We start from the raw sequence: 14,699 nt of genomic DNA on the forward strand, positions 1-14,699 counted from the left end.
ACCGCCTGACTCCCAACAAGTAAATTTTGTCTATTGGGGTGTTACTGCTTATTGGAACTAAGAGTGTTAACATTAACACACCTGAGACTTGAGACTTTAACTATCAATACAAATAAACTTCATTTTTTTCCTGTGACAGAGACACATAATAGCATAATCTAAGTTTACAGGATTATGTAAACAGAGCCTAACAGGATTATAATGCTGGACTGAACAATCAAAGCCTATGTAGTCATAGTGAAAAATTGGAAGCTCTGTGACTTGAAATAATGTAATAATTATCTTATACTTTATATAATATTTTAAGATGAACGTGAAAATTTGGTTTCTAGAGTTTGCTTTTGTGGAAAAGCATAACTAGGATTTTTTTTTTTTCCAGAAGACATTTCTAGGAGCTTGCCAGTGCTGCACTTGGTTAAGTGCATATATTTCCATGTGCAGGAGTCGGGCTGTAGCACAGTGGGTTAAGTGCAGGTGGCACAAAGCACAAGCACCAGCATAAGGATCCCGGTTGGAGCCTCCAGCTCCCCACCTTCAGGGGAGTAGCTTCACAGGCGGTGAAGCAGGTCTGCAGGTGTCTATCTTTCTCTCCCTCTCTCTGTCTTCCCCTCCTCTCTCCATTTCTCTCTGTCCTATCCAACAACAACAACATCAATAATAACTACAACAATAAAACAGAAAGGGCAAAAAGAAGGGAATAAGTAAATAAATATTTACAAAATAAATAAAAATCTTTCCATGTGCAAGGACCTGGGTTCAAATTCCCAACCCCCAACTTCAGGGGAAAAACTTCACATGCTGCTAAGCAAGTCTGCATTCTCTCTCTCTCTCTCTCTCTTTTCCCTCTCTATTTACCTTCCCTCTCAATTTCTCCTTGTCTTATCAAATTAAATTAAAAAATTTAAAAAGCTTAAAAAGTTTCCAGTTTATGGCAGATAGTAAATTTTCAGAAATCCAAATAACATAAACAAGTCATTGAAATTATTGGGTTAATTCCTAATGTTTTATATAGATGTTTGACATTTTTAAATTTGTTGACATAGCTGGTATTGCCCATTTCTATAATGAAAGAAAATAAAATTCTGTATAATAACAAAAATGACCATTTATGTGGTGCTCCATCCCTCATAATATTCCTGAATGTCAGTTCTAATTGTTATCCCTATTTAATATAAGAGTAGTCTGAGGTTCACAGATTTTAAGCAAGCAAAAAACTACCAATACATAGTGGAGTTGGGACTTAAAGAGTGTAGTGCATGAATTTTGGATCCTCAGTTATAAGATTATAGGAGTTTGTTTTCCTTTCTTTAACCGTCTACTACTTTTGAGTTATACTTCTCCGCATTCACCACCAGCTCTTGTGTCATCATCCCATCATACTCTTTGTCAGCTGTGACATTTTTCAGGCAGAGTGTAAGGCATCCTCGCTGTCCCAATAGACTAACCTTCTTTTGCAGACAATGAATTGTGTGGCCTTGGCCTCATTAACATTTGGAATCTAGAGCACCTGCTTTCAAATCCCTAGCTTTGCTACTTACTAGCCATGACTTTGGATAAGCTATATAATCTCTTTGTTGAATTATCATTTTCCTGATCATTGTATAAGCAGTGTAATAGTAGTTCTTGCATCGTTTAGTTTTGCTTTGTGTCTTAATGGATTTAACAAATGTGTGATGTACCATGATGCCTAGTCAGTAATGTAAACAGTGTTTGTGATAACTGGGTCATTATCCCTTATACATTTTCTGCTATAAAAATATATAGAATAATTTTTTTTAGAAATTTGAATTTTGAATAACCAGCTAATGCATAACACTTTGTTTTGTAACACTGAAAATGGTAGTTGTTTTTTTAACTATTAACAATTTTTTTCTACTTTCTGATATAGTGAGATATTTGTATTTCTAGGAAAGGGGTAAAAAATGGGGCATGGCTGAGTAATATGTACACATCTCCTGAAAATATAATTAACCTTATAAAATTTAATTGCAGACTTTTGTCAAGGCTATATTAATTACAAAGGAAAATCAAGGAACTTTATGTGACAGGAAACTTAAGAAGAACTTTGTTTAGTGGATAGGTTCTAAAGAATTTTCTAATAGAGGAAACAGTTTATGTCTATACTATAAAAATAATAATGAAAATTTCATCATATTTTCTTGAAATTATAGTAAAATATAAGTGTTTATGATATTACAAGATTTTAGGATGTATCTACAAACGTTTCCTTACCTTAATTGTTTTCATTAATGAAGATTACTTTAATTTAATTTATTTATTTTGGATAGAGACAGATACATTAAAGGAAAAGGGGGCAATAGTGAGGGAGAGACACACATGCAGAACTGCTTTGCCACTTATGAAGCTTCCTACAAGCAGCTGGGGGTCGGGGTTTGAACTGGGATCTTTGTCCTTTATTGGATACTCCAGCACCCAGCCTCTCTTAATTTTTTTTTTTTTTGACTTCACGGTAGTCAGTGGGGCTCTGTGCCAGCATTATGAATCTACAGCTCCTGGCAGCCATTCCCCTACCCCTCATTTTATTGGATAGGACAGAGAAATTGAGATGGGGGGAAGGGAAACACCCCTGTAGATCTGCTTCACCACCTGTGAAGTGATTCCCCGACAGTTGGGGACTGGGATACTTGGGGTCGGGTCCTTGTGCTTCATATTTGTGTACTTAACTCTGTGCCACCACCTGACCCCTTCTTAAATTTTTTGTTTTCTATTTTATTTTATTTTATTTATTTTCTAAAAGATTTTATTTATTATATTTATTCATGAGAAATGATAGGAGAGAAAGAATCAGACATCACTCTGGGTACATGTGCTGCTGGGGATTGAACTCGGGACTGCATGCTTGAGAGTCCAGTGCCTTATCTATTGCGCCAACTCCCAGACCACTTCTCTTCTGTTTTACATTGAAAATATGATGCGTCACTTCTCAAAATGATGAAACCTACCAGGGACTGACAAGTTATGTTTCCTACATTTGGCCTTCTACCTGTTTTCATAGATAAAGTTTTACTGAAATACAACCATACCTACTTTTTTACAGAGTATCTCTGTTTCCGATTGCAACAGCAAAATTTAATAGTTACAACAAAGACCATATTGCCAGCTTAACCAAAGATATTTCTAATCTGAACATGTACACATAAAGCTCACTTCATCTAAGTTATTTGATGCTTTAGATCTTCATCCCAGATTTCCTTCTCCTCAGCAAATTTTACTAAGACCATCAATAATATTGATTAAAAATGGCTACTATTTAATGTAGGGAAGTCTTTTCCTTTTGATTTGGACTATAAACTCCCATTCTATGCATATACCTATAGAAATATTATTACTGAAAATATAAACATAGAGAATATAAAATGTGACTGAAAATATTGATAGGCAAACTGTTTCATCTCTTGTGTGATCACATTATTTTATGAAGCTATTTTTTGCAGCAAGTTATTGAGCTAAAGAACATTAATTTTTCCATGTGCGTAAAAATGAAACAGGGGGAGTCTGGTGGTAGCACAGCGTGTTAAGCACAAGTGGTGCAAAGCACAAGAACCAGCTTAAGGATCCCGGTTCGAGCCCCCGGCTCCCCACTTGCAGGGGAGTCGCTTCATAGGCAGTGAAGCAGGTCTGCAGGTGTCTATCTTTTTCTCCCCCTCTCTATCTTCCCCTCCTCTCTCCATTTCTTTCTGTCCTATCTAACAACAGTGACATCAACAACAAGAATAATAACTACAATAATTAGAAAAAGGGCAACAAAAGGGAAAAATAAATAAATAAGTAAATGAAACAGGATCACTATATGTTATCATGCACAAAAGTCAACTCAGATAGGATTAAAGGCTTGCATATTAGAGCAGAAATAAGAATAAATAGAGGAAGCCATAGGCAGGACTTCGTTCCATGATACAGGCTCAGAGGTAAAAGGGAAAAGAAATAGTTACAAAAATGAGAAGACACCCTACTGAATGGGAGATGTTTACTCAGCATGTATGACCCAAAAGGCCAGTATCCAAGATATATAAGGAACCCACAGAACTTCTGAATGTATATATCCCATTCCAAAAAATAAGAGATCTGAATAAACCTGTCATCAAAGACATAGCCAACAGATTATTCAAAAAATAATAATCTCATTATCACTAATTATCAGAGAAAGGCAGATCAAGAGCATGGTGAGATAACACTTTACACTTATGAGAATGACGTATATCAACAAGGATAGAAACAAGTTATGGTAAAGATGTGAAGAGAAAGGAACTCTTTTACACTCTTGGTGGGAATGTAATATCATCCAATCATCCAGCCTTTATGAGTCAGTCTGGAGATTCCTTAATATATTAAAACCATTCCCCAGAGACACACCTTACTAGGGAAAGAGAGAGGCAGACTGGGAGTATGGACCGACCAGTCAACGCCCATGTTCAGCGGGGAAGCAATTACAGAAGCCAGACCTTCTACCTTCTGCAACCCTCAACGACCCTGGGTCCATGCTCCCAGAGGGCTAGAGAATGGGAAAGCTATCATGGGAGGGGGTGGGTTATGGGGATTGGGTGGTGGGAATTGTGTGGAGTTGTACCCCTCCTACCTTATGTTTTTGTTCATTAATCCTTTCTTAAATAAAAAATTAAAAATTAAAAAAAAAGATATTAAAACCAATCTTTGTTTTCCCGCACTCCCTCTCTTAGGCATATACATACATACACATATATGTATATATATATATATATATATATATATATATATACATATATATATATATATGTGTGTATATATATATATATATATATTCATCACAGTGCTATATATCACAGCCAAATTTGGAAACAGCCTAAGTATCCAACAATAGTTAAGTAGACAAAGAATATAGTACATACATGAAGTGGTATATTACTAAGCTGTAAGACAAGAGGAGTTCTTGTTTGTTGCTTCAACATGGATAGATCTGGTGAGTGGTCATTCTTTTTTTTTAAAATTTATTTATTTATTTATTTAAGAAAGGAGACACTGACAAAATCATAGGATGGGGGGGTTACAACTCCACACAATTCCTGCCACCCAATCTCCATATCCCATCCCCTCCCCAATAGCTTTCCCATTCTTTATCCCTCTGGGAGCATGGACCCAGGGCCATTGTGGGTTGCAGAAGGTGGAAGGTCTGGCTTCTGTAATTGCTTCCCCGCTGAACATGGGCGTTGACTGGTTGATCCATACTCGCAGTCTGCCTCTCTCTTTCCCTAGTAGGGTGAGTCTCTGGGGAAGCAGAGCTCCAGGACACATTGGTGGGGTCTTCAGTCCAGGGAAGTCTGGCCAGCATCTTGATGGCATCTGGAACCTGGTGGCTGAAAAGAGAGTTAACATACAAAGCCAAACAAATTGTTGAAGAATCATGGATCCAAAGGTTGGAATAGTGGAGATGAAGTATTGGGGGGTACTCACTGCAAACTGTAGTGTACTACTGCTTTTAGGTATATATTTGCCCTTGTTTATGGATACATGTGAACATATGCTCTATCTCCTGGAACCTGGTCTATATCTAGGTTTTGGGACTTTGTTAGGAAGAGAACCACCTGGGATGGAATTAGAAAATACTATGAAAGGAAAGGGCTCACCCGAGTGATGAAGCTGAAGGGTTGTCATTCCACACCTGAAGTCTCTGGACACAGTCTGAGGTGAAGCATGCTTGGTGGTACTCGTTGCGTTGATTAGGTTGCAATCAGTGGATGCAATATTATTTGATAAGAATTGGGAGAAGCATACGGGAAAGTGGGCCCTACCCTAGGGTCCCAGGACTGGGGGAAGTTTAGGTTCTATAGTGGAAATGTGAGGTTCTTGCTGTCTTAGGGTTCAAGAAGACAATGGATAGTTAATGTTATCATCACATTATTTGGTAATTGGGTTAACTTTGAAAGTTCCTTTGTTAGACATACAATCAATTTTTCCCCTCTCATATTAATTAAAGTGATTTATATGACTACAATTTAATAGGTGTGTACATAACACCATTCCCACCACCAAAAGATTGTGTCCCATGCCACCAACCCACCCCCAACCTACCCCCGCCCGCCCAGGAAGCCGCATGTCCACCCTCCCCCTCACCACAGGGTTTTTACTTTGGTGCCCTACTTTCAATTTAGTCAGATCCTGCCTTTAGTTTCCCTTTCTGATCTTCTTTCTCCACTTCTGTTGATGAGTGGGATCATCCCATATTCATCTTTATCTTTCTGACTTACCTCACTTAACATAATTCCTTCTAGATCTGACCAAGATTGGTCAGAGAAGATGATTTCATTGTTCTTACTAGCTGCATAGTATTCCATTGTGTATATATATACCACAGCTTTCTCAGCCACTCATCTGTTGTTGGGCACCTGGGTTGCTTCCGGGTTTTAGCTATTATGAATTGTGCTGCTATGAACATAGGAGTACACACATCTTTTTGGTTGGGTGTTATGGAGTCCTTGGGGTATATCCCCAGTAGAGGAGTTACTGGATCATATGGAAGGTCCATGTCTAGCCTTGTGAGAGTTCTCCAGACAGCTCTCCAGAGAGGCTGGACCAATTTACATTCCCACCAGCAGAGCAAAAGGGTTCCTCTGTCCCCACATCCTCTCCAGCATTTGTTGCTGCTGTCCTTTTTGATGTATGCCATTCTCACAGAGGTGAGGTGGTATCTCAGTGTTGTCTTAATTTGCATTTCTCTGATAATCAGTGACCTGGAGCAGTTTTTCATATGTTTGTTAGCCTTTTGGATCACCTCTGGAGTGAATGTTCTGTTCATATCCTCTGCCCATTTATGGATGATACCAAGAAATGGAAAGACATCCCATGCTCATGGATTGGAAGAATAAATATCATCAAAATGAATATTCTCCCCAGAGCAATATACAAATTTAATGTGATACCCATCAAAGTTCCACCAAACTTCTTTAAGAGAATAGAACAAAAACTGCAATCATTTATCTGGAACCAGAAAACACCTAGAACTGCCAAAACCATCTTGAGGAAAAGAAACAGAAATGGAGGCATCACACTCCTAGACCTCAAACTTTATTATAAAGCCATCATAATAAAAACAGCATGGTACTGGAACAAAAATAGGCACACAGACCAGTGGAACAGAATTGAAAGCCCAGAACTAAACCCCCACACCTGTGGACATCTAATCTTTGATAAGGGGTCCCAAAGTATTAAATGGAAGAAGGAGGCTCTCTTCAATAAATGGTGCTGGCAAAACTGGGTTGTAACATGCCGAAGAATGAAACTGAACCACTTTATCTCACCAGAAACAAAAATCAAATCCAAATAGATTAAAGATCTGGATGTTAGACCAGAAACAATCAAATACTTAGAGGAAAACATTGGTAAAACACTTTCCCACCTAAACCTCAAGGACATTTTTGATGAAACAAACCCAATTGCAAGGAAGACTAAAGCAGAAACAAACCCATGGGACTATATCACATTGAAAAGCTTCTGCACAGCTAAAGAAAGTATCACACAAACAAAGAGACCCCTCACAGAATGGGAGAAGATCTTTATATGCCATACATCAGACAAGAGACTAATCACCAAAATATACAAAGAGTTCAGCAAACTTAGCACCAGAAAAGCAAATGACCCATCCATAAGTGTGTGGTCATTCTAAGTAAAATAAGTCAGAAAGAGAAAGGCAAGTCAGATAGTTTTGTTCACATGTGGAATTTAAGAAACAAAGCAATGGTAAAATAAAGGGGTGGGGGGAAGGAAACATAAACAAAGCCTTGACTGGTCTATACCTGCAGATCTGAGGTTACTAAAGGAGAAGGGCATGGATACAACGCCGTTTGATGGAAAGACATGGCACTTTGGGAATGGCAGAGAGGTGGGATGGCATATTTAGGGGAATCAGTAATCTTGCACAATACTTAAGAAAGATTTTATATGATTTGAAAAGGACCCACAAAATTATTGTTATTAAAATATTGACACATAAATCTCTGTGAATGGGTGTATTTGAGCAGAATTGCTGGGCCATAGGATAGATCTATTTCTAGCATTTTGAGAGTTCTCAAGACTGCTCTCCACAAGAATTGGACCAATTTACATTCATCCCTCAAATTTATAATAGCCCAAACCTGAAAGAAACCTCTTTTTAACAACTGATTAGTTGTTGAGAAAGCTAAGTTATGATATCTGTTATCTATCTATCTATCTATCTATCTATCTATCTATCTATCTATCTATCATCTATCTATCTATCTGTCTATCTATCTCAGCTATTAAAATTATGGAAGTCATCTCTTTGCCTCTTCTTAGATGGATCTTGAAGGGATCACGATAAGTAAGATAAGCCAAAAAAGGAAGGATAAATATGAGATGATCTCACTCATGGACAGCAGTTGAGAAATAAAAACAGAAAGGGAAAACACAAAGTAGAACTTTGACTGGGTTTGGTATATTGCAACAAATTAAACGACTCTGGAGAGAATGATCAAGGGAGGGGCTTGAAAGAGCTCCTTGGTTCTGATACATGATCTTGGCAAAGGATTTAAGTTGGTGGTGAGAGTATTTTGCAGAAACTTGTCAAGGGAAGATGGGCCATTCTACCCATCTATAAACAACTGTACTGTAAGTAATTGACCCCCAATAAAATTATTAAAATGCATTAAATAAAACATCGAAACAAATAAGAACATATCAAGAACATCATCTAGTTAGTTCTATTATCATCAGTAAAACCAGAACTACTAGTGTGTTCAGATTGGCCTGGGAAATTCAGGATATTTTCTGTAGCAGAAAACTTCGAAAGAAATTTGTCTAGTTAGTTGGTAGGTTCCAAAAAATTTGTCAGAGCTGGGTGGGCACAAGGTTAAGTGCACATATTATAGCTCATAAGTGTACAGGTTCAAGCCCCTGATCCCCATTGCAGAGGGGAAGCTTCATAAGTGGTGAAGCAATGCCACAAATGTCTCTCTCTCCCTCTTTATTTTCCCTCCCTTCTCAATTTCTCTCAATTTTTCTCAATATATCAAAATAAATAAATAAATTTGTCTAATAGAGGGAGCAATTTGTGTTGATAAGATGTCCATCACATTTTCTTGAAATTACGACAAAACGTGTTTCTGACATTCTGGGATTTAAGAATCAATAAACAGAGTTTATGTAACCTTATATTGTATGCACAACATGCTTCTCTTCAAATTCCTTCTTTTTTATTAGTGACAGATTAGCTCTTTGCAAGAACCAAGATTCTGTGCCTATGCGTCAACTTTCTTTTCATATTTTTAGCCTTTTTAGCCATTATTTCTATGAGGATCTGAATGTTCTTCTTCTTCTTTATTTATTTATTTATTCATTGGATAGAAACAGCCAGAAATCAAGGGGAGAGGGTGATAGAGAAAGAGAGAGACACCTGCAACACTACTTCACCATTTACAAAGCTTTCTCCCTGCAGATGGGAACCAAGGGGCTCGAACCCAGGTCCTTGCACATTGTAAAATATGCATCCAACCAGATGCACCACTACCCAGCTCCCCTGCATATGTTTTTGAAATCTCATGGATCTATTTCAGTTGGGAATGCTGAATTAAAATCAGCCTTCAAGGAGAACTTTCCTCACTACAAGAGTGGGATTGATTACAGTTGAAATCTCATGGATCTATTTCAGTTGGGAATGCTGAATTAAAATCAGCCTTCAAGGAGAACTTTCCTCACTACAAGAGTGGGATTGATTGCTGCCTAAGTCAGACAATGCCATGAAGAAACATTGTGCATCACGATTATCAAAAGCAGATCAAATCCTGGCAAAGTCCACCTCTCTTAAATATCTTTTTATCTTTTGTAAAATTATATTTTATTAAGATATTTTGTTTTATTTATTTATTTATTTTGTTTATATTTTTTTGCCTTCAGGGTTATCAATAGGGCTCGATGCCAGCACTAGGAATCTACTGCTCCTGGAGGCTATTTTTTCCCATTTTGTTGCCCTTGTTGTTGCCCTTATTGTTATTGATGAAATAGCTGTTGTTGTTGTTGTTGTTGTTGGATAGGACAGAGAGAAATCAAAGGAGAAGGGGATGACCGAGAGGAGGAGAGAAAGATAGTCACCTGCAGACCTGCTTTAGGGCTTGTGAAGGGACACCCCCTGCAGGTGGGGAGCTGGGGGCTACAATGGGAATTCTTATTCTGGTCCTTGTCTTTTGTGCCAAGTGTGTTTAACCCGCTGCACTACCAGCCAGGCCCCTATTTTAATTTTATTTTTATAAGTATTTTTGTTTGTTTTTTTGTTTTGTTTTTTGTTTTCTTTCTACCAGAGCACTGCTCAGCTCTGCCTTATGGTGGTGCAGGGGATTGAACCTGGGACTCTGGAGCCTCAGACATGAGAGTCTATGTGAGAAACCATTTTGTTATCTACCCCTCCCTGTAAAAGTAAATTTTTAATAAGACTGGGAGTGGTAGTTAGTCCTCTGTTAGAATTTCCTTTAGCTCATTTGCAGATGAGTGTAGTATATCTGCTGTAAAAATCAGAGATGAAAGAAGAAACCCCAAAGCAGTGTGATTTATTTGCTTTTGGGTAAACCCGATTCTGTTTTTGTAACCTTTGAAATTCGAATTTAATGAATGATACTATTAAAATTTATACTCTCTCTAGAGTGTGTTGTTAATCATTATTGGGTCTCAGGATTACCTGCCTGCAACTTCCCTTAATATTTACAGTTGAAATACCAATGGTTCCTAAGCCATCTGATATATTAGTTGGGATAAACTTGGATTCATAGAAATTAAGGCTTCAAAATAATGCAATCCCCTTAAAATTATACAAGATTTAAAAGAAAGGTTGGTTTTATACTTCTGTAATAAATTATCTGACATTATGTCTATACTTCAATTCTCCAAAAGGTAGATTAAAAAAAAAAGTAGATAAAATAATGTTTTTGTTGTTGTTGTCACCAGGATTATCACTGGAGCTTGGTGCCTACACAGTGACTACATCTCTCCCAGTGGCTTTTATTTTATTATTTGATAGAATAGGGAGAAATCGAGACGGAAGAGAGATAAAGAGGGAGAGAGGCAGCTGAGGCACAACTTCACCACTCACGAAGTTTTGCCCCTGCTGGTGGGAAATGGGGGTTTGAACTCGGGTTTTTGTGCACAGTGATGTGTGCACTCATCCAAATGTGTCTCTTCCCAGCCTGAAATAAAATCATCTTTAAGTGTAGTTATAAATAAAAACAAAACATAATAGGTACTCTCTTACATAAAAGTGGTTCATTTGTAAGCTTTCATAATTATTTTCCAAGTCCATTGAATCAGACATTGATTAAGCCTCAACTCTGTGAATGTCCCTGTTTACACTGGAGGAGAGTTTATGTGTGGGGTGTGAAGGGCTTGTGGGGGGTCCGATATGGAGATCTTGTCTGGTCTCTTTCTTTGGGGTTGCTTTTCTTTTATTTAAAAATGCTATTTGTGATTTAACATTAGTTTGCAAAATAATATAATTTCAGTGGTATATTTTCACATGAATGAGTGTTTCTGTGTGTGCTCAAATATGCATTTTTTAAAGAATTTATTTATTTATTCATGAGAAAGGTAGGAGGAGAGAAAGAACCAGACCTCACTCTGGTACATGTGCTGCCGGGGATTGAACTCAGGGCCTCATGGTTGACAATCCAATGCTTTATCCACTATGCCACCTCCTGGACCACATATTGTGTGTTTATATTTGTCACCTCACCCACCACCGCCACCCAAGATCTGTGCCCCACCCCCTTCTTTCTGATAATCACTGTAGTTCTCAAGAAGTTCGAGATAGTTTGGTTCCTAATGTTTTTTGTTTGTTTGTTTGTTTTTTATTTTGTTTGCGTTAGGTATCTGGGGCTATCAGAAAAGTTATGATGCATTTTGCCATAGAAAAAAGAGAAAAACACATTAGAACTTTTTTTTTCTTTAATTTGTGAGACTATACGTTAATAGGAGTGTGTATTAACACCCTTCCCACCACCAAAGGTCGGTGTCCCATCAAGACTTTTCTGACAACTTTGTAAACATATGAGCAAAACCATCTGGCAGCTTTCACCTTTTTAAACTACTTCACTTAGCATAATCACCTCCAATTGCATATATTTTCTTAAATAATTTTATTTGTTGTTAACAGTTTGTTCCAAGATTGTAAGATTACAAAATAGTTCCAGACAACATCCATCACCAAAGTTCCATATTCATCCTCCAACCTCCCCAGAGATTAACACCATAGTTCTCTCAAGTCTTACAACCAGTTTGCTTGCTTCTGTTTTCTTTAGATTTTTTTTTTTGGCAAATTCATGTAAATTAAATCTCTAGATTCCACATACGAGGACAAACATCTGGTAGTTGTCTTTCATCTCTTTACTTAATTCACTAAGCATCATCACCTCCAGCTCCATCCATTTTGTACCAAAGGACACAAATTCTTCATGACCAAGTTGAATTGAAATTCCCTTGAATGTTAGGGTAACATCCCTTTTTTTTTTATGAACTTGCTGAGTTATTAAGAGGCTGATATGAGAAGAGATGCAGCTAAACCTCTGATGATATTACCCTGATATCTACTTTACCTTCATTCTATTTATTGTTACTACTTTTGTTATTACATCTGAGAACTTTTTTTTTTGTAAAAGTTTCATAATTATAGTATCTTTTTTTTGACAATTTACTATAAACCACAACTCATGCTAGGTATTTTACTTTTGCCCCATCATTGATTATCTTATAAAAGTTACATGCTCTTCATATTACTAGCTCAATTTTGTAAACAAGGAAATTGAGATCCCAAGAGTTTATTACTTTCGAAGACTTTTTATTGGTTAATTTCTCTGGAATTTTGAATTGTTTTTTCTCTTGTTAAGGGTTATACTATCATATATAATGACACAGTGCATATTCTCTTTTATTTTCTGTGCATAGGGATCAGATTTTTTTTGGGGGGGGGGTTCCTTAGTGGTTGTTGTGGTGTAGTGCCCACTGTTGGACGCAGGGTAGTATGTGACACCTTCCTTTATCAGAGCCCTTGGTGTTTTCCTGCCATGTTATCAGTCGCCAAGAGGCCCAGGAGCCTCACCGGCTTTTCATCCTTTCTCTCTCTCTTTTTTCTTTCTTTCTTTTTTTCTCTCTTTTCTCAACTTTATTGGGGGATTAATGCTTTACATTTGACAGTGAATACAATAGTTTGTATATGCATAATTCTCAGTTTTCCGCATGACAATACAACTCCCAGTAGGTCCTCTGTCATCCTTTCCCAGGACCTGTACCAGGGATTAGATTTGTATGTAGTGTACTAGTCTGGCAAGTACATATTGGTTGACTCATTAGTGATAGGTCTTGCCTTAGTCTTAAATTGGATTGCACAAAGTAGGCTTATGCTTATTGCTTTGCAACTCTATCAAGCACTTAACATATGGCTAAAGAACGATATAGTTAATGAATGAAAATTGATCATTAGATTTCTTAGTTCATAGTTGCTTTCCTTGCAAAGACCACCAAACCACCTTGCCAATAATTCCATTTTTCTTAAGAACTTAAGATATCAAAACTAAAACCTTACAAGTTGCATATTGGGTTGATCAGTCTCAGTCCACATTATTGCTTTTAATAAAAGTAGTACTGGTAATAAAAAAGAGGTAGTTGGTCTGTATGATTGCCATTTATTTAGGTACTTGCTGTACATTGTTATCTTCTAATTGAAAGACAAGAAGAAAATAATTTGGGTTATGACTATTAGAGGTGGGCTGATTGCATTTTTAAAAAAATATATTAAAAACTTTTATTTATTTGATAGATAGCCAGAAATTGAGAGGGAGAGGGAGAGGGAGAGGGAGAGGGAGAGAGAGAGAGAAACACCTGTAGCCCTGCTTCACCACTTGGGAAGCTTATCCCTGCAAGTGGAGACCAGGGGCTTGAACCCGGGTCCTTGTGCATTGTACCATGTGGACTTAACCAGGTGCACCACCACCTGGCCCCCTGATTGAATTTTTTTATAAAGACAAAATTTTACAAATTACAGAGTTATGATATCGAAAATAAAGGTAGCACTCTTGTTAGAGGCAAAGTGTTCGAGTAGCCCTAATGCAGAATTTCATTCAAGTGACTGTCAGGATTTCTCAATTTTACCATCACCTCCCTATTCTGGAAGGGGAAACTGTCATTTTGAGTGAGTGTTCTGCCAAAGAGGCATTTACAAATAAATTTAAAAAGTCACAATTGATTTCACTTCTTCCAGAATATTGTGTGTCAGCTTTGTCACAAACTGTCTTTGTTGCCCTCTGTTTTAGATCTTCCAGCTGGATACTGGAAATAGCTTTTGATGGTTTAGGGACTCTTTCATCTGACCCCAGGTAAGCCCTTTATAGGTGACCTTTTATAAATGTTTGTGAAACATTTGGAGCAGTTAAGAGAGTAGAAAAGCCTTTCTTCTCTTTCTCTAGCTAATTGTTGGATTTTATTTGTTTATTTATTTTTGGTCAGGAAAAACATTCAGATATCAGTATCGTTTGCTTACGTTTTGAAGGGGGAAAATTATTGCACATATTACAAAGATTTGTAAAATTACACAATCATATTTCACTACTCTTGTCCTACACAGTATTTATTGTTGTCATGCTTAATCTAATAATACTAATACTGTATAAAAGCTATCTATGTTTTCCCGTTATTTTGAAAGAATTCAAAAGATG

The 14,699-nt window shown here is 37.2% G+C and overlaps 1 protein-coding gene across 4 annotated transcripts in view; it reads left to right on the forward strand.

Annotated features, from left to right (window-relative positions):
• The window catches only part of NAALADL2 (N-acetylated alpha-linked acidic dipeptidase like 2), a 1,374,776-nt gene that overhangs the window by 64,145 nt on the left and 1,295,932 nt on the right, over positions 1 to 14,699 (forward strand). For 2 of the 4 annotated variants that reach the window (XM_060171978.1, XM_060171980.1), the window contains exon 2: positions 14,298 to 14,360. The exons of the other annotated variants lie outside the window; for them this stretch is intronic. The gene's annotated coding sequence lies outside the window, so the exon portion shown is untranslated. The remainder of the gene's footprint in view (positions 1 to 14,297; positions 14,361 to 14,699) is intronic. 4 annotated transcript variants of the gene reach the window in all.

Source organism: Erinaceus europaeus, chromosome 14 (assembly GCF_950295315.1).
Source record: "Erinaceus europaeus chromosome 14, mEriEur2.1, whole genome shotgun sequence".
Lineage (NCBI taxonomy): Eukaryota > Metazoa > Chordata > Mammalia > Eulipotyphla > Erinaceidae > Erinaceus > Erinaceus europaeus.